This window comes from Dendrobates tinctorius, unplaced genomic scaffold (genome assembly GCF_039654945.1).
Source record: "Dendrobates tinctorius isolate UK_male_01 unplaced genomic scaffold, ASM3965494v1 ptg000347l, whole genome shotgun sequence".
NCBI lineage: Eukaryota > Metazoa > Chordata > Amphibia > Anura > Dendrobatidae > Dendrobates > Dendrobates tinctorius.
Window position 1 is genome coordinate 631,091 of NW_027362013.1, and position 25,381 is coordinate 656,471.

The following is a 25,381-nucleotide window of genomic DNA, read 5'->3' on the forward strand; positions in this document are numbered from 1 at the left end:
AACGGCTACTGTAACGTTTTTTGTCTCCGGCGAAAAAGCCGGACACGCCGGATCCGGCGCGTCCGGCTTTTTCACACAATGAAAGCCTATGAGCGCCGCAATGCGCCGGATTCGGCGACAGCCGGATCCGGTGGCCGGATCCGTTTTTTTTGGTCTGAGCATGCTCAGTAGCTCTGCCCACAAGACAAATATATAAAAGCAAGACAGTGGGACCCTCAGCCACACCCAACATGCCACCCAAGACAGCAACCAGGCGCAGGAGAAGGCAGGAGACCACTGCAGCAGCACCATCAGCACCACCACCACGCCAAATGGAGCAGCAAATGGAACATGCTGAGGAGGGGAGTCCAGCAGCAGATGAGAGACGGTAATTATCAAATCCCCATTCCTCCAAACTAGGGCCATGGAATATCAAGATATTCATTGGCCCTTTGTTTCTCTTTATTCAACAGCCGCCCAAGAGATGCAGCAGCAGCACTGGCAGCAGCAACACCACCCACAGCCATGGAGTCTGGCCAGCAGGAAGACAGCACATCTTCTGGGAGCCCTCCCTCTCATCGTCAGCGTTTGACGGTAAGTTTTTATTTCCAAAATCCATCATCTCTGGAATATATGTGTATTCATTGCCTTTTATTTCAAAACAGGAATCACAAGCTGAAGAGGAGCTCCCAGAAGAAGAAGGAAGGGGTGGACAGACACCTGGAGTGGGCTCACAATTGGTAAGTTTTTGGCATCAAACGCAGAAACACAACATCACACTACACACAACACATAGAAAACAATGTTCTGCAGACCACACACAGCAAACAAATGCCTACATCCTAAGAAATAACATTTTTTGTTTTCTTCTCTAGTCTTCCCAATCTGGTGCTCGGTCAAGAGGTCCTCGCAGTGCCTCCCAGGGTCGTCGGCGACAGCAACGCGGCGGTCACCAGCGTGTAAGTATAAATATTTTTGCTTTGTTTTTTTGCACTTTTTATTTAATTTCTTTTGTGGAGGCCAATTATGTTATTTTTGTCTTTTTCTTTAACAGCCTTCACAGCGTGGTCCCGACTCTGACGGTGAGGATGGAGGAATCGATGTGGACCACCTCATCGATCTCGTCAGAGAAAGGGAGCCGCTCTGGAATATGGCTGACCGACGCCACGCTGACCTGATCGTTACCCGACGACTCTGGGAGGAAATCTGTTCGCTCCTTGTGGACCGCTGGGAGGACCTCGATGCTCGGGCCCAGATTAAAGAGCGTAAGTATATACAGTACCGGTTGCTTGATGTAAACCAGTGTTTCCCAAACAACAGTCCTCGTGGTCCCCACGGATCATGTGTTCAGGATTTCTATTTACTATGGAAATCCTGAAAACATGACCCCTGGGGACCATGAGGACTGGAGTTTGGGAAACATTGATGTTGTATACTAACCACTTTGTCCTTTCTCTTTTCAGGGGACAGAATTGTGAAGCGGTGGCGGTCTGTGAGGGATCGTTTCAAGAAGGAGTTCAATAAAGAGATGCGGGCCCCGAGTGGATCTGGAGGACGCAGGAGCAAGTACAAGTACGCACAAGCCCTGTCGTTCCTCCAGGATACAATGGTCACCAGAAGGTAAATATTACACACCACATGTGAAAAAAAAATGTTTAGATGTAACAATTTTTTTTCAGCCAGGGCCATACCATGTCACTATTTTAATTGTTTTTTTTTCTCTTTATTCCACAGCACGGTGAGCAGCACTCGGGAGCCTGCACGGTTGGACCCTTCTGAGGCGATCCCTGAGGAGACCGGCACCGAGGGATACTTCGACCGCCCCGGTACATCTGCACCTTCACAGCCTTCCAACACATTCGACCCCTCTGTCCCATCCACCAGCACAGGAGCATCGTGGCCGCCTACATTACATGAAGCTGCTGGTGAGGAGATCGCTTTCCCTTTACCCCACCCTTCTGCCCCTGCCACCTCTAGTACACCTGCGGGTACTGGGCGGCAGCGGCAGAGGGGTCAGGAAAAGACTTATGCGCCAGAGTTCTTGCATCTGAATGAATCTTTCCAGAACTGTCTAAAAGTCTTGTCAGAGCAAATCTCCTCAGGCTTTCAGCAGATCAACTCCAGCATTCTGGAGGTGAAGACACTTCTGCAAACCATGCATTCAGAAGCAAGATCTTCGCCAAACCACACCTTTTTCAGGTCTGTTGTGGAGCGCATGGAAACGCTATCTCCTACCCAGCAGATGCATGTAATGCATTCATGCCACGGTGCTCTCCAGCACGTTACCTCCCAACCTCCTCCTCCCACCCCAGTAGTTCCTCCACCTGCACCCCCTCCAGCCACTTTCCATCCTCCCCCTCCTATTACATACCATCCACCTCCCCAGTACCAGCAACCTCCCCAGTACCAGCAACCTCCCCACTTCCAGCAACCTGCCCCATACCAAACTCCTTCCCCATACAACTTGCCATCAACATCATCTGCTCCTACAGTCCCTGCCCAACCCTCCACTCCACCACCCACCACCTCTTCTGCCTCCCACATGTCCACCCATTCTGTAGCTTTTTCCACACCTTCACCTCTAACTGTTCCTTCCCCACCACGATCCCGGTCCTCTCTCCACACTCCCAGTGTCGAAGTGTCTCGCAGCCCCTCCAGCAGTATTTCCACCCCACACTACACAGATTTATATGTGTATTTTAATAAAAATGACCAGTTTTATGGTTTCAAAGCTTTATTAAAAAAGTTTATTAAAATTTAAAAACAGTTTACTATAAAAAACATTTTTCAATAAAAGTTAAATTATTTTACACTGGTTATCTGTCATTTCTTTCTGCGGCCAAAAAGGTTAAATACAGGGTATTTAAAAGGTAAAAAGGTATTCAAAACTAGGTATATAACTGTGGGTAAATTTTAGCTTTTTGCCACAGTTGTGTTCCTGGTTGTGTTTGAAGCAAAGTATTTCACCTAAAAAGTTGTGTTTATTGTTGGCGATTTCCTAACAATGTACACAACTTTTGTTAAAAGGTGAAATACTTTGCATAAAACACAACCAGGTACACACCTGTGGCCTAAAGCTAAAAATAGTAAGACCATGACAAGATAGCCAACTTTGGTTGGCAAAGGTATATACTGTTGGTACAGAAGGTACACAATTTTGGTTAAGGGCACAAATCTTTCACACTCTGTCATCCTGCCAGTGTACTCTGCCTTGAGGTGACATAAAGTATAGTGCAAAATTGTCTCTCATTACTGAAACCGTCACAGAACTTCTAGTGGTAATGTCATGGTAATCTTGCAAGGTGGTTTCTTCAGAGGTGTCCTCAATGGAAATGGGTTCCTTGCAGATAACAAAATTGTGGAGTACCACGCACGCTTTGATCACCTCGTCCACAGTTTCTGTCTTGAGGTTGATCGCAGTCAATAGGACCCGCCATTTGGCTGTCAGAATACCAAAGGTACATTCAACCATTCTTCTTGCTCTTGTTAGGCGGTAATTAAAAATGCGTTTTGTTCTTGACAATCCTCTGCTACCGTACGGTTTCAAAAGGTGTTCTTTCAGCTGGAAGGCTTCATCCCCTACACAGACAAATGGCATAGGTGGACCAGATGTTTGCGGCAGCGGTCTAGGGGGTGGGAACTGGAAGGTGTTTCCATACAGTTTACGCCTCATGGCAGACAGTTTGAAAACTTGAGAGTCATTGGAGCGGCCATAGGCCCCAATATCAACAGCAATAAATTTGTATTCCGCGTCAGCGATGGCCATGAGGACAATTGAAAAATATTTCTTGTAATTGAAATATTCCGATCCCGATCCGGCTGGCTTTACAATGCGGATATGTTTCCCGTCCACAGCGCCCAAGCAGTTGGGAAACTGACATATCTGTTGAAACTTTTCTGAAATTTCAATCCACCTCTCTGTTGTTGGCTCTGGTAAAAACTCTTCAGCTAAGGAGTCCCACAGTGCACGGCATGTGTACTTCACTATTCCAGATATGGTGGAAATCCCGAGTCTGTACTGGAAATGCAGTGACGAAAGGGATTCTCCAATTGCAAGAAATCTGTGGAGAATTAAAAAACAATCAATTAGTTTTAAATCACAGCATTACATACCAAAACTCAGCTATAACACTTGGAGATACAAACTACCACCAACAAGATTGCAGTGAAAGTGTGCTCTGATGCGATCACATCCAATAAATGTGGCTTACCTTAAAGTCACCATCAGACGCTCTGCGGGTGAAACAGAGAAGCGGCAATAGGTGTCTGCTTTTCTTATGAGGTGTGCAATGCGCTCCACCAAGTAATCAAAATTCTCCATTTTCATCCGAACATATCCAAAAAATTTATCCGGGTTTCGTCGAAGGTCCATGCAGAGTGTAGAATAGACCCCACGCGTCATTCTCTTGGCTGTGATGGGGTGGATCCACAAACGTCGTCTACGATGCCTGATGCGCTGCTGTCTCGCTCTCTCCTTCTCCAGAACAATCACCCTCAAACGATTCGCCTCCGCTATAAAATCCGCCAAATTCTTCAAAATATTTCCAATGACAACATCCATCTTCGCCAGTAACTTGCTCTTCTCTCCAACCTGCACTTTCTCCTCTACAACCTGTCAAAGAAGGGCTGTAGGAACACGCTATATATAGTTTTCCAGTATCCAATCCCGTTCGGAAGGCCACAAGGGGTGTTTTTAAAAACCGGATCCGGCGTAATCCGTCGAAAAACGGATCGAAAAACGGATGAACCGGATGAGACGGATCTGGTTTTGTCTGTCAAGAACAAGATGGATCCGGCAGAAAAACGGATCCGTCACATCCGGTTTTATGAAATATTTGCCGGATCCGGCGCTCCGGCACAACGCCGGATCGCGCCTGACGCCGAAAACCTGATGTGTGAAAGTAGCCTAATGTGAAATTAGCCTTAGAGTAATGTGTAATGGGGTTTTATTCACATTTGTAGTTATTTGCCATAATTAATCACAATAACACAGAAAAATAAAGCAGCAGGATGAGAAATGGGTCCATTTACAGCATCAACAATAGTCAATTCTGGCTGCTTACACCGGCAACAGATATAGGATTTTTTTTTTTTTGCTTAGAAACATGTATTTGGAGCAGAAAATAGGTATTAGACCTACCGGTAATGATGTTTCCAGGAGTCCATCCTGACAGCACTATGGAGGACGTCCTCCTCCTCCTTACAGGGACAGGAAAGCACACGAGAGGTTAAAAGGCCATGTCCCACCCCCTTTCCCTCAGTGATTTGACAAGTACCACAAGGTGGATGATGCTAGTAACGGTTTAATGAAACAGTCATATTACAGCATATGACATAACATAATACAACATAGTATAACATAACAGGGAGGGAACTACCCGTGCTGTCAGGATGGACTCCTGGAAACATCATTACCGGTAGGTCTAATACCTATTTTCCAGGACGTCCACCTGACAGCACTATGGAGAGTACCAAAGCACCTCCTCAGGGTGGGATTACTGCTTGGAGAACTTTTCTCCCGAATGCGGTTTGTTGGCCAGCTAACACATCTAGTTTGTAGTGTTTGCAGAATGTATTAAGACTAGCCCAGGTTGCCGCTCAACAAATTTGATCAACTGACGCCCCTGCCCGCTCGGCCCATGAGGCCAATACCGCCCTTGTAGAGTGGGCTTTTAAGGAATCAGGCGGGCTGGCGCCTTCAGCCTGGTAGGCGTCCGAGATTACTGAGGTAATCCAACGCGCTATGGACGCCTTAGAGGCCTTCTTCCCTTTATTCCTACCACCAAAGAGAACGAACAGGTTCGGGTTGATACGCCAACTATTGGTGGCCTCTAGGTATTCTATAACTGCGCGCCTCACGTCTAGCGAGTGGAGCCGCCGCTCCTTCTCATTTCGGGGATTATCACAGAAAGAGGGTAACACTACCTCCTGGTTCAGGTTTCTTGTGGAGGCTACCTTCGGGGTAAATGCCGGGTCTAACCTAAGGATTATACTATCCTCTCTTATCTGGAGGTATGGATCCTTAGTGGATAGGGCCTGGATCTCCCCTATTCTTTTGGCCGTGGTAATGGCTACTAGAAAGGCCGTTTTACGAGTGAGAGCACGGATGGGTATCTTCTCACTAAGGGCGAAAGTGTCCGAGCAGAGGAACCGAAGTACCAGGCCCAGGTCCCATGGCGGGGTGAGCTGCCTAATCGTGGGACGCAGGCGTTGTGTGGCTTTTATAAACCTTATCACCCACGGATGTGCAGCTAACTGATAATCAAAGAAGGCGCTCAAAGCTGAAACCTGGACTTTTAGAGTGCTGGGCTTGAGGCCTTTATTAAAGCCTGCCTGCAGGAACCCTAGTATGTTAGGGAGATCCGGGGTACCTGCCACGAGCTCGGACCTGCCACCCTCCAGACAGAATCTCCTCCATATCTTCCGATAGATTGCCGACGTCACCGGCTTCCTGCTGGCCTGTAGGGTGGATATGACCTGCTCCGACAATCCTTTTGCCTTCAGGATGTCCCTCTCAGGATCCAAGCCGATAGATGGAGTCTTGCTGGGTCCGGGTGGTGGATCGGGCCCTGGTGGATGATGTTCTTCCACAAGGGCAGCTCGACTGGATCTTCTACTGCCATGGCTCCCAGAAGGGAAAACCAGCTTCTCCTCGGCCAGTATGGCACTATCAATATCACTCTTGCGTGGTCCTCGCGTATCTTTCTGAGCACTGCCGGTATGAGGGCCAGTGGTGGGAACGCATAAGAGAGGGATTCTCCCCAAGTCTGACTCAGGGCGTCTACGCCCTCTGGATGGTCCATCGGATTTAAGGAGTAGAATCTGGGAACCTTCGCGTTCTTGCGGCTTGCGAAGAGATCTATACTGGGGTTCCCCCAGCGCTGACAAAGCTGGTTGAAGATCTCTATGTTCAGTTCCCACTCTGTCGGGTGGATCTGTTGTCTGCTCAGGTAGTCCGCCACTTCGTTTTGGGAACCTTCTAGATGTACCGCGGTCACGGATCGAACTGTCCGTTCTGCCCACGTGAATATCTTTTCCGCCAGTGCCTGAAGTGGTTGATGTCTGGTTCCTCCTTGGTGTTTCAGGAATGCCACTGTCGTCGTATTGTCGGATAAAATGCGGACATGACGACTCTTTAATACCGACCGGTTTCTCCGCAACGCTTCCCAGACCGCGAAGAGTTCCTTGAAATTGGAGGATCTGGCCTTGATGCTTGCTGGCCACTTCCCCTGGAAGATCTTCCCTTCTATGTGGGCTCCCCATCCCCACGCACTTGCGTCTGTGGTGACTACCACGTATGGAGAGGTTGTCCAATGCACGCCCACCTGAAGATTCCTGGCCTGTAACCACCAGCGAAGGGACTCCTTTACTCGTCCTGAGAGTCTTAGGGGTTTGTCTAGCGACGCCTGACTCCTGTCCCACCTCGCGAGAATTTCTCTTTGTAACAACCGCGAGTGGAATTGGGCCCAACGGACACACTGGATGCAGGCTGTCATAAGGCCCAGGACCTCCATTGCTTCCCTTATGGAGCATTGACGCTTCAACAGACCTCTGGTTCTGGCCTGAATGGACTTCTGCTTCTGCTCGGGTAGCCAGGATATTCTGTCGGCTGAGTCTAGGAGGACTCCCAGGAATACCTTTCTGGTGTTTGGAGTGAGGTCCGACTTCTCCCAGTTGATCACCCAGCCCAGGAACTCCAACACAGTAGTTGTTCGGATCCTGTCTCGGATGAGCGCTTCCTTGGATCTTGCCACCAGTAAGAAGTCGTCCAGGTACGGCACAATCACAATACCCTGATCTCTCAGGTAGGCCACCACCTCTACCACCAGCTTTGTAAAGATCCTGGGAGCTGAGGCCAGCCCGAATGGAAGACCCTGAAACTGAAAATGGCAGGACCGGGCTGGTGAACTGATCGCAAACCTTAGTAGGCTTTGGGATGAGGGATGAATAGGAACCTGATAATATGCCTTTTTTAGGTCTAGGGTGCACATAACTGCGTCCCTGTCTATCAGAGGAATTGCGGATCGGATTGACTCCATCCGGAACCTCCTGTATCTGACCCAAGCATTTAGTGGCTTCAGGTTTATGATGGTGCGGGCCTCTCCGGATTTTTTTGTAATTACAAACAGGGAAGAGTAGTGACCTTTCCCTCTTTCTGATGGTGAAACTGGTATTATGACCCCTGAGTCTAGCATGTCCTGAAGATCCGACCACATTGCGGAGTCCTCCTGGACGACAGTGGGGGCAATATATCTGTCGGGGGGAGGAGAATAGAGCTCTATCCTGTAACCCTCTCTGATGGTTCTGAGAACCCACTGATTGTTGGTGACTCGCGACCAGTTTGCTGCAAAGTGGCGAAGTCTCCCCCCAATGCCTATGGCGTCATTGTCTCCTCGACCTAGATGTCGATGCAAATGGGGGATCTCTGCTCTTCCCACTTTGGCTGAAGGAGCCTCTGTAGGAGCTTCTATTAGACCTCGCCCGGCCCCTAAACTCTGACTGTCCTCTGAAGAAGGAGCCTCTCCGAAAGGACTGGGACCGTCTGGGCTTTTCTTCCGGGAATCCCTTATTCTTATCAGACACCAGCTCAAGGATATTATCCAGGGCTGGACCAAACACCCTCAGACCCGAGAAAGGGATGGCACATAACTTGGCCTTAGAAGGGTTATCTCCCGACCAGGATCTAAGCCAGACTGCTCGCCGGGCCGCATTAGAGAGGGAGCTGTTTCTGGCCGCAAACCTAACTGATTCCGCCGACGTATCCGACAGGAACGCCGTGGCTGATTTCAAAAGAGGAGGAGATGCTAGAATCTCTGACCTCGGGGTCTTGTTGGTTAGGTTTTCCTCCAACTGCCCCAACCACAGGAACATAGACCTGGCCACCGAGGTGGCTGCTATGTTGGCTCTAATCAGGGCCGCCGACGTCTCCCATGTTCTTTTTAACAAGACGTCCGCCTTTCTATCCATTGGGTCTCGAAGACCGGACGAGTCCTCGGCTGGGATAGCCGATTTCTTCGTAACCTTGGCAACCGGGACGTCGATCTTAGGGACCTCTTCCCACGCCCGAGTTTCCTCGGGATCGAAGGGCAGTCTATTTTTAAAGTTTCGGGAGAGTGTCAACCGACGCTCTGCTTCCTTCCACTCCTCCTGGATCATTGCTTTGATGTGCTCGCTCACAGGGAACACCACCTGTTTGCGGGACACCAGTCCTCCAAACATTAAGTCCTGTCTGGACTGTGGCTTAGGGACTTCTTCCATCTGCATGGTATTTCTGACCGCGTGTACCAGCTCGTCCGTATCCTCCAGTCTGAACAGGTACTTTCTGTTCTGTTCCTGACTATCCCCCAGGATCTCGCCTCCTTCCTCCTGATCTGAGTTCCGGAAATCGGATTCCTCGCTAGGGCTCGCCTCTGATACTGGGACTGGTTCCCACCTCGGACGCTTGCGACCTGGCCCAGGGCTGGGGGATCGACGGGACGTAGAGGCCTGAATCTCTTCCCTTATCAGCGACCTCATTTCGGAAAGCAGAGATGGCTGTTCCTCGCCTATGACCCTGGAGGTACAGGGACCGCATAGGGTCTTGCTATAGGTGTCTGGCAGCTTTACTCTGCACACCGGACATCTGACTGATTTGGCGGTAGCTTTCGCCGGGTCCTTTCCCGAGGGGGACTCAGCCGGGGTTCCCTTTTCCTAATAATATAAGGGGCACCTCATCAGATCTGGGCTGTGGGGACGAGTGGGGAGGGTGGTCTGCGCTATGCGCACTTACCCCTCCACCAGATGCAGTGTTGCCTTCCATCCCCTGGCGTCCGATGCAGTCACACAGCCTGGAACCGCCTGTGACGACCCTGGAGAAGGCTTTGGTCCAGGAGCGCGCGCGCCCTGGATTTGAAACCGGCGTCTGACGTCACCGGATGTGACGCTGGTAAGCCGCGCCTCCACTTCCTGCCGGGCATCTGCGCGCGACCGCGCTCGGCGCGAGCCCCCGGCTTCCACTGCCCAGCGTCAGCGTCGTTCTGCGGGCTCGGCCCGCCGCCCCGCTTCTGTCGGTGCCCGCATGGCCAGCCGCCTGCGGGGAGCCGACCCGTCCTGGAGCCGAGAGCCCCCCCACCGGGAGGAACGGCTCCCTCCAGGAGCGCCGTCCTGCTCCTGGCCTTTGGAACCGAGGGACTCCCCACCGGGAAGTTTCGGCTCCGGGACCTCTTGACAGGGGAAGGATTGGACCGGCCGCACGATCCCCTGGGTCCCTCCGGTAAGCTCTCGCGTGTCCCTCCGTGCAGGGACAGGAAAAACACTGAGGGAAAGGGGGTGGGACATGGCCTTTTAACCTCTCGTGTGCTTTCCTGTCCCTGTAAGGAGGAGGAGGACGTCCTCCATAGTGCTGTCAGGTGGACGTCCTGGAAAATATAATTTTTTACATTGCGTTTTTTTAATTAAACATTGTGCACAGTTTAGCTTTTCCAGGCTCTTAGGTTTTCTCACATTTCGATGTGGTCTGTGGTTATAGATCAGATGAGTGAAACTCAGAAAAGTTACGAATTCATAGAATCATAGATTCGTAGTGTTGGAAGGGACCTCCTGGGCCATCTGGTCCAACCCCCTGCTCAAAGCAGGATTCGCTAAATCATCCGAGTCAGATGTCTGTCCAGCCTCTGTTTGAAGACTTCCATTGAAGGAGAACTCAGCACTTCTCGTGGCAGCCTGTTCCACTCATTGATCACTCTGTCAAAAAGTTTTTTCTAATATCTAATCTGTGTCTCCTCCCATTCAGTTTCATCCCATTGCTTCTAGTCTTTCCTTGTGCAAATGAGGATAAAGTTGATCCTTCTACAATGTGACAGCCCTTGAGATATTTGTAGACAGCTATTAAGTCTCCTCTCCGTCTTCTCTTTTGCAAACTAAACATTCCCAAATCCTGCAACCTTTCCTCATAAGACAGGGTTTGCAGACCGGTCACCATTCTGGTTGCTCTTTTCTGAACTTGCTCCAGTTTGTTGATGTCTTTTTTAAAATGTGGTGCCCAAAACTGGACACAATATTCCAGATTAGGTCTGACCAAAGAGGAGTAGAGGGCAATAATGACTTCACGTGATCTAGACTGTATGCTTCTGTTAATACATCCTAGAATTGCATTTGCCTTTTTTGCTGCTGCATCACACTGTTGACTCATATTCAGTCTGTGATCTATTAGTATACCCAAGTCTTTTTCACATGTGCAGTTGCTTAGCCCTATTCCTCCCATTCTGTATATGCTTTTTTCATTTTTATTGCCCAGATGTAGTACTTTGCATTTTTCCCTGTTAAAAACCATTCTGTTAGTTGCTGCCCACTGTTCCAGTTTATTTATATCTTTTTGAATCCTCTCTCTTCTCTAGTATTACCTATCCCTCCTAGCTTTGTGTCATCAGCAAATTTAATCAGTTTACCCTCAATTCCTTCATCTAAATCGTTGATAAAGATGTTGAACAATACAGGACCCAGGACAGAGCCCTGTGGTACCCCACTTGAGACATTCTTCCAACTGGATGTGCAGCCATTTACGACCACTCTTTGGGTCCGATCACTAAGCCAGTTATGAATCCACCTAACAGTTGCCTTGTCCATTCCATACTTAGTCATTTTTTCAATAAGGATTGTATGAGATACTTTGTCAAATGCTTTGCTGAAGTCAAGATATACTATATCTACAGCATTTCCTTGATCCACCCAATCAGTGATTCCATCATAGAAGGAAATTAAGTTAGTCTGACATGACTTATTAGTTACAAACCCATGCTGACTCTGTTTAATCACTTCATTCTTTTCCAGGTACTGACATACATGTTGTTTAATAATTTGTTCAAAGATCTTTCCTGGTATAGAAGTCAGACTCACCGGCCTATAGTTGCCTGGGTCCACCTTCTTCCCCTTTTTGAAGATAGGAACAACATTTGCTCTTCTCCAGTCTTCTGGGACTTCTCCTGTTCTCCAAGAATTTTCAAAGAATTCATTCAGACCAAGCTCACTGATAGATTCTCAGTTAACTCATCCGGCTGCAAGCAATAGGCCTTGCAACTCCGAGGCTTCAGAAGTCAAAGGGTGAAAAACTTTTAATGAAACCTATTTCAAAATGATTTTTTAGCCCCAGATATTTTCACGTGAGAGGGGAAAAAAAAGTTCCCAAAAGGTGAATAGCCCTTAATTAGAAAAGGAGGACCAAGCAGAATATTTGCTGGGTGTCAGATGTAACATAGTAATTAAGGTTGAAGGGAGACTTTAAGTCCATCTAGTTCAATCCATATCCTATCCTAACTTGCCCTAACATGTTGATCCAGAGGAAGGCAAAAAAACCCCATGTGGCAAACAGTGAGCTTCATATTGGGGAAAAAAATTCCTTCCCGACTCCACATACGGCAATCAGACTAGCTCCCTGGATCAACGCAACACTAAGGAAACTAGTGTATATACCCTGTAATATTATACTTTTCAAGAAAGGCATCCAGTCCCCTCTTAAATTTTAGTAGGGAATCACTCATTACAACATCATATGGCAGAGAGTTCCACAGTCTCACTGCTCGTACAGTAAAGAATCCGCGTCTGTGAGTATGCTTAAACCTTCTTTCCTCCAGACGTAGAGGATGCCCCCTTGTCCCCGTCACAGGTCTAAGAGTAAAAAGATCATTAGAAAGGTCTTTGTATTGTCCCCGCATATATTTATACATTGTAATAAGATCACCCCTAAGCCTTCGATTCTCCAAACTAAATAACCCCAAGTGTAATAACCTGTCTTGGTATTGCAGACCCCCCAGTTCCCTAATAACCTTGGTCGCTCTTCTCTGCACCCGCTCCAGTTCAGCTATGTCTTTCTTATACACCGGAGACCAGAACTGTACACAGTATTCTAAGTGTGGTCGCACTAGTGACTTATATAGAGGTACAATTATGTTCTCCTCATGAGCATCTATGCCTCTTTTAGTGCATCCCATTATTTTATTTGCCTTTGCAGCAGCTGCATGACACTGGCCACTAAATGTGAGTTTGTCGTCCACCCATACACCCAGGTCTTTTTCAGTGACTGTTTTACCCAGTGTTTTACAATTAAGCACATAATTATACATCTTGTTCGTTCTACCCAATTGCATGACCTTACATTAATCCCCATTAAAGCTCATTTGCCATTTATCAGCCCAAGCTTCTAGTTTACATAAATCCTCCTGTAATATAAAATTGTCCTCCTCTGTATTGATTACCCTGCAGAGTTTAGTGTCATCTGCAAATATTGAAATTCTACTCTCTATGCCCCTTACAAGGTCATTAATAAATATGTTAAAAAGAAGCGGGCCCAAAACTGACCCCTGTGGTACCCCACTGCTAACCGTGACCCAGTCCAAGTGTGCTCCATTAATAACCACCCTTTGTTTCCTATCCCTGAGCCAGCTCTTAACCCACCTACACATATTTTCCCCTATCCCCATTGTTCTCATTTTATGTATCAACCTTTTGTGTGGCACCGTATCAAAAGCTTTTGAAAAGTCCATGTACACCACGTCCACTGCATTCCCTTGGTCCAGTCCGGAACTTACCTCTTCATAAAAGCTTATCAGATTAGTCTGACAGGAACGGTCCCTTGTAAACCCATGTTGATATTGGGTCATAAGTTTATTCTTCTCCAGATACTCCAGTATATTATCTCTTAGAAAACCCTCCAGGATTTTACCCACAGTTGAGGTTAAACTTACTGGCCTATAATTTCCAAGTTCAGTTTTTGTCCCCTTTTTGAATATTGGCACCACATTTGCTATACGCCAGTCCTGTGGTACAGACCCTGTTATTATGGAATCTTTAAAGATTAAAAATAATGGTCTGTCTATGACTGTGCTTAATTCCTGCAGTACTGGTGTATGGTGTATCCCATCCGGGCCCAGGGATTTGTCAATTTTAGTGATTTTTAGACGCCGCCGTACTTCCTGCTGGGTTAAGCAGGTGACATTTAATGGAGAATTTTTATCCCTGATCATGTTATCCGTCATGGGATTTTCTTGTGTAAACACTGTCAAAAAAAAGTTATTTAGCATATTGGCTTTTTCCTCATCCTCCTCCACCATTTCACCCAGACTATTTTTAAGGGGACCAACACTATCATTTTTTAGCTTCTTACTATTTATGTAGTTAAAGAATATTTTGGGATTATTTATACTTTCTCTGGCAATGAGTCTCTCTGTCTCAATCTTTGCTGTTTTGATTTGCTTTTTACAGAATTTTTTTAATCTTCTGTATTTAGTTAATGCCTCATCACTACCTATTTGCTTTAATTCTTTAAATGCTTTATTTTTATCTCTTATTGCGCCCCTTACAGCTCTATTTAGCCATAGTGGTTTCCTCCTATTTCTAGCATGTTTATTCCCATACGGTATATATTGTGCACAGGTCCTATTCAGGATGCTAATAAACGTCTCCCATTTTCTTGGTGTATTTTTATGTCTCAGGATATCGTCCCAGTTAATTGCACCAAGATCATCTCTCATCCGTTGGAAATTTGCCTTCCTGAAGTTTAGTGTCCTTGTAACCCCTCTACTACACATCTTATTAAAGGATACATGAAAACTTATTAATTTGTGATCACTATTACCCAAGTGACCCCCAACCCTTACATTTGATATGCGGTCTGGCCTGTTGGATAATATTAGGTCTAGCAGTGCCCCCCCTCTTGTTGGGTCCTGAACCAGCTGTGAAAGGTAATTGTCTCTCATAGTTGTCAGAAACCTATTACCTTTGCCGGAACTGCAGGTTTCGGTTCCCCAATGTATTTCAGGGTAGTTGAAGTCCCCCATAATAATGACTTCTCCTTGAGTCGCAGCTTCATCTATTTGCTTTATGAGGATATTCTCTGTTGCTTCCATTATTTTTGGAGATTTATAACAAATCCCTATCAGTAATTTATTATTTTTCCCCCCTCCCCTTATCTCTACCCACAGGGACTCTACATTTTCATTAGATTCATATATATTATCACGCAGGATGGGTTTTAAGGATGATTTTACATATAAACACACGCCTCCCCCTCGTTTATTAGTACGGTCATTTCTGAACAGACTATAGCCCTGTACATTAACCGCCCAGTCATGGCTCTCGTCCAGCCATGTCTCAGATATCCCCACCATGTCATAATTATGCTCCAACAACATTAACTCCAATTCCTCCATCTTGTTGGCGAGGCTTCTGGCATTAGTATACATGCACTTTATGTATCTCTCTGTACCTCTATTCTTTCTTAAATTATTAACTGTTCTAACCCCACCCCCCATGCCACCCCCACCTTCATTATTTGTGCCCAGGTGTCTATCTGCACTGTCTTCCCCTCCTATAAAAGGAATACCCTCCCCCCCGTCCATAGTTTAAACACTCCTCCAACCTTCTAGCCATTTTCTCCCCCAGCACAGCTGCACCCTCCCCATTGAGGTGCAGCCCGTCCCTAGCATAGAACCTGTAGCCAACGGAGAAGTCGGCCCAGTTCTGCAGGAACCCAAACCCCTCCTTCCTACACCAATTCCTGAGCCACTTATTAACCTCCCTAATCTCCCGTTGCCTCTCTGGTGTGGCACGTGGTACAGGAAGTATTTCCGAAAATACCACCTTGGAGGTCCTTGCTTTAAGCTTACAGCCTAATTCCCTGAAATCATCTTTAAGGACCTTCCACCTACCTCTAACTTTGTCATTTGTGCCAATGTGCACCATGACCGCTGGATCCTCACCAGCCCCTCCCAGTAATCTGTCAACCCGATCAGCGATGTGTCGGACTCGAGCGCCAGGTAGGCAGCACACCGTTCGACGATCCCTGTCTTTGTGACAGATTGCCCTATCTGTTCCCCTAATAATTGAGTCTCCCACTACCAGAACCTGTCTGGCCTGCCCTGCTCTCCTATTTCCCCCCTTACTGGAGCAGACACTCCTCCGGCTTTCAGAGGACATGCCTTGCTGCAGCAGTGCTACTCCTGCACTAACACTCCCCTCATCTGCCAACTTAGCAAACTTATTGGGGTGTGCCAGATCAGGACTAGCCTCCCTGGTGCTCTTCCCTCTACCCCGCCTTCTAACTGTCACCCAGCTAGCTGCTTCATTGTCCTGCAGCTCCAACCTAGCATCCCCCCTCATCTATCCCATTGAGCGTCTGCTCAGTGAGCAGAAGACTCCTTTCCATATTGTCTATGGATCTCAGTGTTGCCAGCTGCACATTTAGATCCAGAATCTGGGCTTCCAAATGCACAACGTGCTCACATCTCGCACAGCAGTATGCACCCTCGACCGGCTGTTCAAGGATTTCATACATGCGGCAAGACGTGCACTGGATGGCATTGGCAATAGTGGAGCACATCCTAATGGGGATTGCAAAAGACAATACGATAAGCAAAAATAAATAAAAAGTATTAATAAAATATAACAGCAATTCAGTAATACCTCCCTTGGAAACTCCCTGAATCCAAAGTCACTGAATCTCAAGTCACACACTTACCACAGTTCGCACTTACGCTCATGTCACACTCAGCTCGTTCACACTCGCTCAGGCAGAAGATTTAAAAGAATTTTTTTTTTTCCCCCCTTTTACCAGAACACCACCTTGCTGCTCAATGTACTTCCAAAAGGAGTTAAGCCCCAACCAGCTGCCCCTTATAAACCCTTAATTACTGTATGAACTCCCACCCTTAATTAACCCCTTGTGAATATAGTTACACATCAAGATTTAAATTCAATATAGTTAACCCTTAAAAACACAGATAGTAAAATAAGAGATTAAAGATTAGAGAGAGAAAAAAAAAAAATAGGTTAAACAAGCCCCCAAGCCCCCCAAAAATTGGACAGGTAGAAAGCACTCAGCAACCTACAATTCAGCAACTCACACAGGTATTTGTTATAGGTTTTCCAAACACCTCTTCACTGAATCTCAAGTCACACACATACCACAGTTCGCACATATGCTCAGGTCACACTCTGCTCGTTCACACTCGCTCAGGCAGAAGATTTAAAAGATTTTTTTTTTTTTTTTTCCCCCTTTTACCAGCACACCACCTTGCTGCTCAATGCACTTCCAAAAAAAAAAAAAAACGTGTCAAGAATGTGACAAGACTAAGTCTAGCCATTCCCTTTAACTAATAAGCTGATGTACATTTTCCTTTTAGTTCACTACTGAAGTATTAAGAGAATCACTGCCAAAAATACAAAGGTCAGCGGTAACCACAGCCACGACCGGTCACACTAAGTTACCTGATACCGCAGCCCTAATGTTCTCCTTGCTTTCATTCCAGAGCTCCTGCTGGTGGACACCTGGCGACTGCTTCCCCAACCCCACCGTCACCACACTGGGGAAATCCTGCCATTGAAAGAGACCTGTTAATGACGGGGTGAAATTCTGTTCACAGCTCATGGGTACAATTGTACGTAGAAATAGGTCAGACCCATCAAATGCCGAGATAAAATGTGGTCAGGACACCGCCATAGTGTACATTCACTTAGGACAAACTGTGGCCGGCCTGTGGGTCACATGCAGCCCTTTGGCGGTTTCGTGTGGACTGGAACAGTCAAAGGCATGGAATCAGCGGAGTACCGCCCAGGAGTTGGGGGTGGCGGGGTGAGGGGCCTGGTATGGCATAGCATCACAAGTACAGTATAACACTATATGCATCCTCAGAGTGTAGATACTGCTGAACACAACGGTCGAACAGGCAAGAGTCAGCTCCCTCCTCCACCAGTCAGAATGAGACAGCGCAGCGGGCAAGATGACATTACTAGATGTCTGTTACTGAGCCTCAGTACTTACAGCAAAGCACATCGGAGAAACAAGGCGAGGCGAGTAGTCATTCACTTGTGAGTGAGGGAAGTCTGGGAGGCATCATACTTTGTGTGGGGGAGGGTTGGGGGATCCATCATGCTGTACTATGAGGAAGCCATCACTCGGTGTTTGGAGGACAGTGCTTTAGGGTCCCTCTCGCTGTGTGTTGAAAAGGTTTGTGGGATCCCCCATGCTGTGGGAGGGAGGGCTCCATCATGCTGTGTGAGGCCATCAAACTGCTTGTGGGGGGAAGGGCTGTGGGGTCCCATATGCTCTGCGTCGGGGAGAGCTATGAGGGGCACATCATACTGTGCGTGTTGGAGAGGGGCATGGTGGCGAGGGGCACATCATACTGAGCGTGTCGGGCATGGTGGCGAGGGGCACATCATACTGAGCGTCGTGGCGAGGGGCACATCATACTGAGCGTCGTGGCGAGGGGCACATCATACTGAGCGTCGTGGCGAGGGGCACATTATACTGAGCGTCGTGGCGAGGGGCACATCATACTGAGCGTCGTGGCGAGGGGCACATCATACTGAGCGTCGTGGCGAGGGGCACATCATACTGAGCGTCGTGGCGAGGGGCACATCATACTGAGCGTCGTGGCGAGGGGCACATCATACTGAGCGTCGTGGCGAGGGGCACATCATACTGAGCGTCGTGGCGAGGGGCACATCATACTGAGCGTCGTGGCGAGGGGCACATCATACTGAGCGTCGTGGCGAGGGGCACATCATACTGAGCGTCGTGGCGAGGGGCACATCATACTGAGCGTCGTGGCGAGGGGCACATCATACTGAGCGTCGTGGCGAGGGGCACATCATACTGAGCGTCGGGCATGGTGGCGAGGGGCACATCATACTGAGCGTCGGGCATGGTGGCGAGGGGCACATCATACTGAGCGTCGGGCATGGTGGCGAGGGGCACATCATACTGAGCGTCGGGCATGGTGGCGAGGGGCACATCATACTGAGCGTCGGGCATGGTGGCGAGGGGCACATCATACTGAGCGTCGGGCATGGTGGCGAGGGGCACATCATACTGAGCGTCGGGCATGGTGGCGAGGGGCACATCATACTGAGCGTCGGGCATGGTGGCGAGGGGCACATCATACTGAGCGTCGGGCATGGTGGCGAGGGGCACATCATACTGAGCGTCGGGCATGGTGGCGAGGGGCACATCATACTGAGCGTCGGGCATGGTGGCGAGGGGCACATCATACTGAGCGTTGGGCATGGTGGCGAGGGGCACATCATACTGAGCGTCGGGGGTTGCTATTGATCATGGCACAAAAGCTGAATCGGATATGTATGATTATAGAAAACAGTGATGTATATGGTTTTGATTAGTGGTTACTGATAAGCGTAAACCTTACAGTAATCCCAATCCTAACATGTAATAGCAGTAACAGCCAGACATACTTAATTCTGCTCAATATTAAATGATAAAATTAACAAAAATATATTAACATTGAACAGAATTAGTTTTAGTCTATTGGTTCGGCCCTACTCAGCCAGTCTCATGTCACCGCTTGGGATAAGTTACTCAACCCCAGGGTGGATAAAAATCAATGTTTTTTTAAAAAAAAAATTAAAAAAAATCAAAAAAAAAATCGGATTTTTTTTTTATTTAAATCGGATTTTTTTCAATAAACTGCTTTTTGAGGAAAATATTTTACCATCCAAAGGTTCTTCCATCATGAGATAAAGCTGAATTGTTTAACTCAGTAGAATAAAGGCTGTATATGTGTAACATTCACAATGCCATGCTCTTCCAGAGGTTTCTGTAGGATTAGTGGGCAGTTTCTCTCCTATATTATCACAGACGCTCGCTTTACTTACGCAGTTTTCAAAACTGAATTTGACTCCGCAGAGGTCCCAGCCTCTTCTTCACGGCAAAAATGTTACAACATGAACAGAGTTGAGAAAAAGACCTTAATCCTATTGTTCTACAAACCTATGAATACAGAATCAACCCCTTCAGTGCCAAGTCCAAGAAGTTAGACAATATGTTTCTGATTGTTTGGAGTGGAATAGATCTGCACAACACAAGAAGAATGTGAATCTAAGTGTGAGGAGGAGGAAGGGCAAGCAGACAAGAAAATGAAAGTGAAACTTTGAGCACAATACTGCAGCATAGCCACAGACAGACAAGTCTGGATCTGTTTGTGTGTACGATCTGAGGTTTATTACATTCTTTCCTTATAATGGCAGCAGGCCGTAAAAGAGACCCAGTTTGGGAATATTTTAATGAAGCTCCTTCGCCTATCGGTAAGGCAGGCATGCGTGCAAAATGCAAACGATGCAACAAAGAGATGCAAGGCCTGGTGGCGCGAATGAGGCAACATCATGAGAAGTGCGGTGATGAAGATGACCAAAGAAACACTTCTGAACAGGCAGGATCTTCAGGTTGGTAAACATTTTTATTGAATCCTATTTCTAAAGACTGAACTGTCATGTGTGAGAAAAATATTTCTTATTATTACTGCATGTTACTGTCATTTGGTACAGTTATGAAGAAAAACAAATATTCCTTTTGGGGCAGGGGCAGTGATGTGTTGTGTACAATAAGCAGAAATTGTATAAACAATAAAATAACAGCATTGACTTTTTTTGTTTAGGGGAATTCATGGATTCTGGAAACTATCCACCTCCAAGATCACCATCATCCTGTTCTACAGTTTCAGAGTTATCCATCCAGGATAGTGCTTCATTAGCAGCATCATCATCAGACACCCACAGCCACATATCACCATCACCCAAAAGGAAGACAAAACCTTTACCTCCTGGAACCACCATAGATAGGTTTGTGATAAGAACTAGCAGATTAGAAAAAGAGTTGAAAAAATTGTCCAGTTTATTTATGCAACGAACTCTTCTTTCCGTCTGACTGAGAACCCACATTTCATTAATATGGTTCAGTCACTGAGACCAGGATACAGTCCACCCAGCAGAGCTGATGTTGCAGGGAAACTGCTGGATCAAGTGCATGACAGAGAAATGGAGCAATGTGCAACAGCTCTGGAGGGTAAAATTGTTAACCTAAGTATTGATGGGTGGAGTAATGTCCACAATGATCCTATTGTATGTGCTTGTATAACAACAGAAGAAGGTAAAGTCTTCCTTGCACAAACAACTGATAAGTCAGGAAATGCACACACAGCAGAATACTTACACGAAGTGGCAGTAAAAGCTATAACGACATGTGAACAAAAATTCAAATGTCTAGTACGCAGTTTGGTCACTGACAATGCTGCAAACGTATCCAAGATGAGAAGAGATTTAGAAGAGCAGGGAGGGAATACAAAGCTGCTAATAACATATGGTTGCAGTGCTCATTTGCTGCACCTCTTAGCCAAAGACTTAAGTGTTGCAGAAATAAAGGCTAATGTTGTTGAAATTGCTAAATACTTCCGTAATAATCATTTTGCTGCAGCAGCTCTGAAAAGGATGGGTGGAACCAAGCTAACGCTCCCACAAGATGTTAGATGGAACTCTGTGGTGGACTGTTTTGAGCAGTATATCAAAAACTGGCCTATTCTGATGACACTTTGTGAAGAAAATCGAGATAAAATAGATGGCACTGTCACGGCCAAAATCCTCAACATTGGGCTTAAGAGAAATGTTGAACATATGCTGAGCTTCCTGAAACCCATCTCTCAAGCTTTAAACAAAATACAGAAAAATAGCTGTTTTATTGCGGATGCTGTTGAAATTTGGAAGGAACTGAGTGAACACTTAAAAACAGAACTACACATGGACAGAATTAAATTACAAGCAGTAAACAAACGAATGGGACAAGCACTGACTCCAGCTCATTTTTTGGCAAATATTGTCAATATCCAATATCAGGGTCAAAACCTAAGTGCTGAGGAAGAGGAGTTAGCTATGACATGGGTATCCAGCAATCATCCATCTTTAATGCCAACTATAATAAACTTCAGAGCTAAGGGGGAACCATTCAAGAAATATATGTTTGCTGAAGATATTTTAAGGAAGGTCACACCAGTAAACTGGTGGAAGTCACTTAAGCGCTTGGATTTAGAGACTGTTCAAGTAATGATTTCACTTTTAACAGCAGTAGCTTCTTCTGCAGGCGTTGAAAGAATATTCTCTTCCTTTGGACTCATTCATTCTAAATTGAGAAATCAGTTGGGACCCAATAAAGCAGGAAAGCTTGTTTTTCTTTTCCAGATTATGAATAGGAACAAAGAAGAAGATGATGATGAAGATGACGACAAGTGAGCTACAGAGGACAGCAGGGACAGTAGTATTTAAGTTTTTCATGTGTCGGCTGGGCTGACAGTCTAAGTTTCTTAAAATATATATATATTTTGTTTAGCCAAATTAGTTAACAAACATGGATGTTTGTGTAAGCAAATAACTTATGCTGTAATGTTGTTATTGTTTCAGTTGAATAAATCTATTTAAATTGTTATTAAGGTCAGGATTATTTTTCTCCTTCCTAAGTACAACAGAACAGTGGTGTCCAAATATGGATGATTAACCCATTAAACTGGGGAGAAAAAAGTAATATAAAAAGTGATTCTAAAAATCTTCATCTACTTGCATGTTAAAGTAGCAAGAACTAGTTTAGGTAGAAACTTTGATTTAAATCACTGATTTAAATCAAGCATTACTGACTAGTGATTTAAATCGTGATTTAAATCGTGATTTAAATCAGTTAGATTTAAATCAAATCCACCCTGCTCAACCCTGACATAGTAATGATACGGCAGAATGTAAACCCACATATAAGTGCTGTCTACACCCCGTCCTTCCCCTGACCTATATACAAAAAATGGCAGCAGATGGACAGGGGTAATACACAACTATAGGACAGGGTGTAGCCATGGCGACACATAGGGCTGCATAAAGGCTTTATACACAAAACAGCGGGACCCTCATAATACTCATTCATCTTTCCCGCTATATTACCAGATAATTACACATCACATAGTAATAATGAGAACGTGCCTCATGCAAACCATAAAACACTCGCGTCTTCCCCTTCTTCAGTGCAGGCCCGGACCTGTAAAGGAAGACCATGGATTACTATGGGGGCGATGGGGTGGGAACAGTCTGCGTTATACACGGATAACATTGGATTTCTACCTTGTCAGCTGAAGTCGCAGTTTTCCTGAAACAGCATTGTCGAACCTGTCTGCGGCCCGGCTCAGGGGGAGACTTTCATCCTCATTCTTATCATATACACCGAGAACAAGGCCCTAAAGCAGAAAGATGGAAATAGCTGAGGCCGCAGTACGGCTCCTCGATGTGTAATATGGCGCCATAATGGCCCCCATACCACTCCGAGGCTTCTTCATGCTCCCCCACCACCACGGCTTCTGGGAGGGAAAGGAAACATCTATATCACAGAGGTAACAAATGGTGGAAGGTGCGGTGGGCCATGCACACGGCTTCAGAACATGACGCTAGCAGCAAATCCGGGGAGCCAAAAATGTAACCAGTGTATTGGATCCAATTCTCAGCCATTTATGAGCCATGGGAAATAAATTCTGTTGCCATTATTACCTATGGTCGGGGGGCAGCCGAGAGGTTTTTCGTGTTTTTATAACAGACCCACGGTTGAGTTTGATCAGTCAGATCAAGAGGGCAAAAAAAAAAGCTGCCGGAAGTCGGAGCGCCCTAATACGCCAGCCGCAGCGCCATCCTCCACCATATACTGCACAGAGGAACAGCACAGATACAGCCAGGGCATGACACAGATGTGTGCAGACGTGAACAGGTTAAAGGAACCGATAGCAAGGGGCGAGATGAGGGCGGCTCGCGTTATAGCGGGGTTTTACCTTGCGCCCAGAGTTGTAGGAACGTGCAGACACGGAGAACGCTCTGCAGCAGCTTTTGTGCACACTGCTGTGGAGCGCCGCTCTGAGGGGCTGCAGCATGATCTCCGCTCTGGAGTGGCAGTAGCTGTCACTGAGGCTCAGCTGGTGCCCCGCACATGTGCACAGAGACCCAGGATGATGACGTCATCACACGGAGCCACGACGCCCGGCCTCCCTGCATTGACGTCAGCCACAGGCAGCAGAAACCTATCACAGCTCATGGGTGCCACCTTGTGGCGGTACATCATACTGCAAGGCTCTAAGAAGATCTACAAACTGTTCTGAGGTCTCAGTCTCACGTCTGTTTCCTTTCTCATATGTGAAGAATAAAAAACAATAAAAGCAGACCGCTCTCCATCACTGTACTGGGTCAGAGCTTACCCATCAATGTTAAGCCACCCTGCTGTTCAAATCTTGTTTTTGAGCATTTTCTTCCTCTTCGGCTACATGTCACCACTCTGAGGCGAATATCTTCTGGAATCCACTCCGAATTTTACACATCAAGTAAAACAGCTGAAAAAAAACATTTCATATTATAATATATATATATATACACACACTATACTGGATAATAAAAACCTCCCCAAAAAAGGAGTTTTTCCTGAAGCGGTTCCACTTGAAAAATTTGTTGTTTTTAACGTCCTTAAAAAGCTCCATCAGAATTTAGATTTGATGATATGTAAAAAACAAAAAAACTGGCAACTGGCGGTGTTGGAGCCCAGGATCAATCATGGAGTAGGCTGAGGCCTACTTGGAGCAAGTGTAAAATCTGATGTAGTGTGAATGTGGAGGGAGCAGGAGACATTGCCGGACACACAGCAGGGGAGCAGCTGGCGTTACTGAACCCCACTAACACTGGAGCGTGTGTTTTTCTCTGTGCAGACGGCACTTCTGAGCAGCAACTGGTGGTGTTGGAGCCCAGGGATTACAGTTCAGGTGGCAGAAATATGAACACAACAGCAGACCTGGATACTGTTGCCAACCAATTATTTATTCTGGAAGAGGACTGGCAAATTCCGGCGAGATCCAGGCCTTGTTCATTTTCAGAAAAGTAAGCCGGTCAATGTTATCGGAGGATAGTCGCGTGCGACGGTCTGTTAGTACACCACCTGCTGCACTAAAGACTAGAGTTGAGCGAAACGGGTCGAAAAAATTCAAAAGTCGCCGACTTTTGGCAAAGTCGGGTTTCATGAAACGAAACCCGACCCTAGGATGAGGTCGGCCACGAGGTCGGCGACTTACGCGCCAAAGTCGCGTTTCAAAAGTTTGTTTTGCGCTCTTTTTCAGCCAATCAGGATCCACGGACACTGTGGGTAACGTGATGACATAGGCACGGGTCACCACCATCTTTCAGAAGGGCATGCAAGTGATTGGCTTGCTTTGGTGGGCGTCACAGGGGGTATAAAAGGGCGTGCACACCGACCGCCATCTTACTTCTGCCGATCTTAGTATAGGGAGAGGTTGCTGCTGATTCTGTAGGGAGAGCGTTAGGCAGGGAAGAAGACAAAAAAACTGCTTCTGCTGCTAGCGATTTGGCCTGCACAACACACCAGTCACTGTGTGTGCAGTGCAAGGGGAGGCTATATAGTGGTGTATCAGTGGTGTTGGTTGTTGGGCTGCCTTTTAAGGTTTCCTGACAGGCTGGCATTGCTGTTTACCCACTGCTCCGCAAACTGCTTTTTTAAAAGCAATCCCAATTTTTTTTTTTGTCCTGCTGAGAAGAAAAAAAAACTGCTTCTGCTGCTAGCGAT

At 46.7% G+C, this 25,381-nt stretch overlaps 1 pseudogene; it reads right to left on the reverse strand.

Annotated features, from left to right (window-relative positions):
- LOC141074996 (cytosol aminopeptidase-like) overlaps window positions 1-23,798 on the reverse strand; it is a 49,324-nt pseudogene extending 25,526 nt beyond the window's left edge.
- Window positions 23,799-25,381: the final 1,583 nt, after the last annotated feature.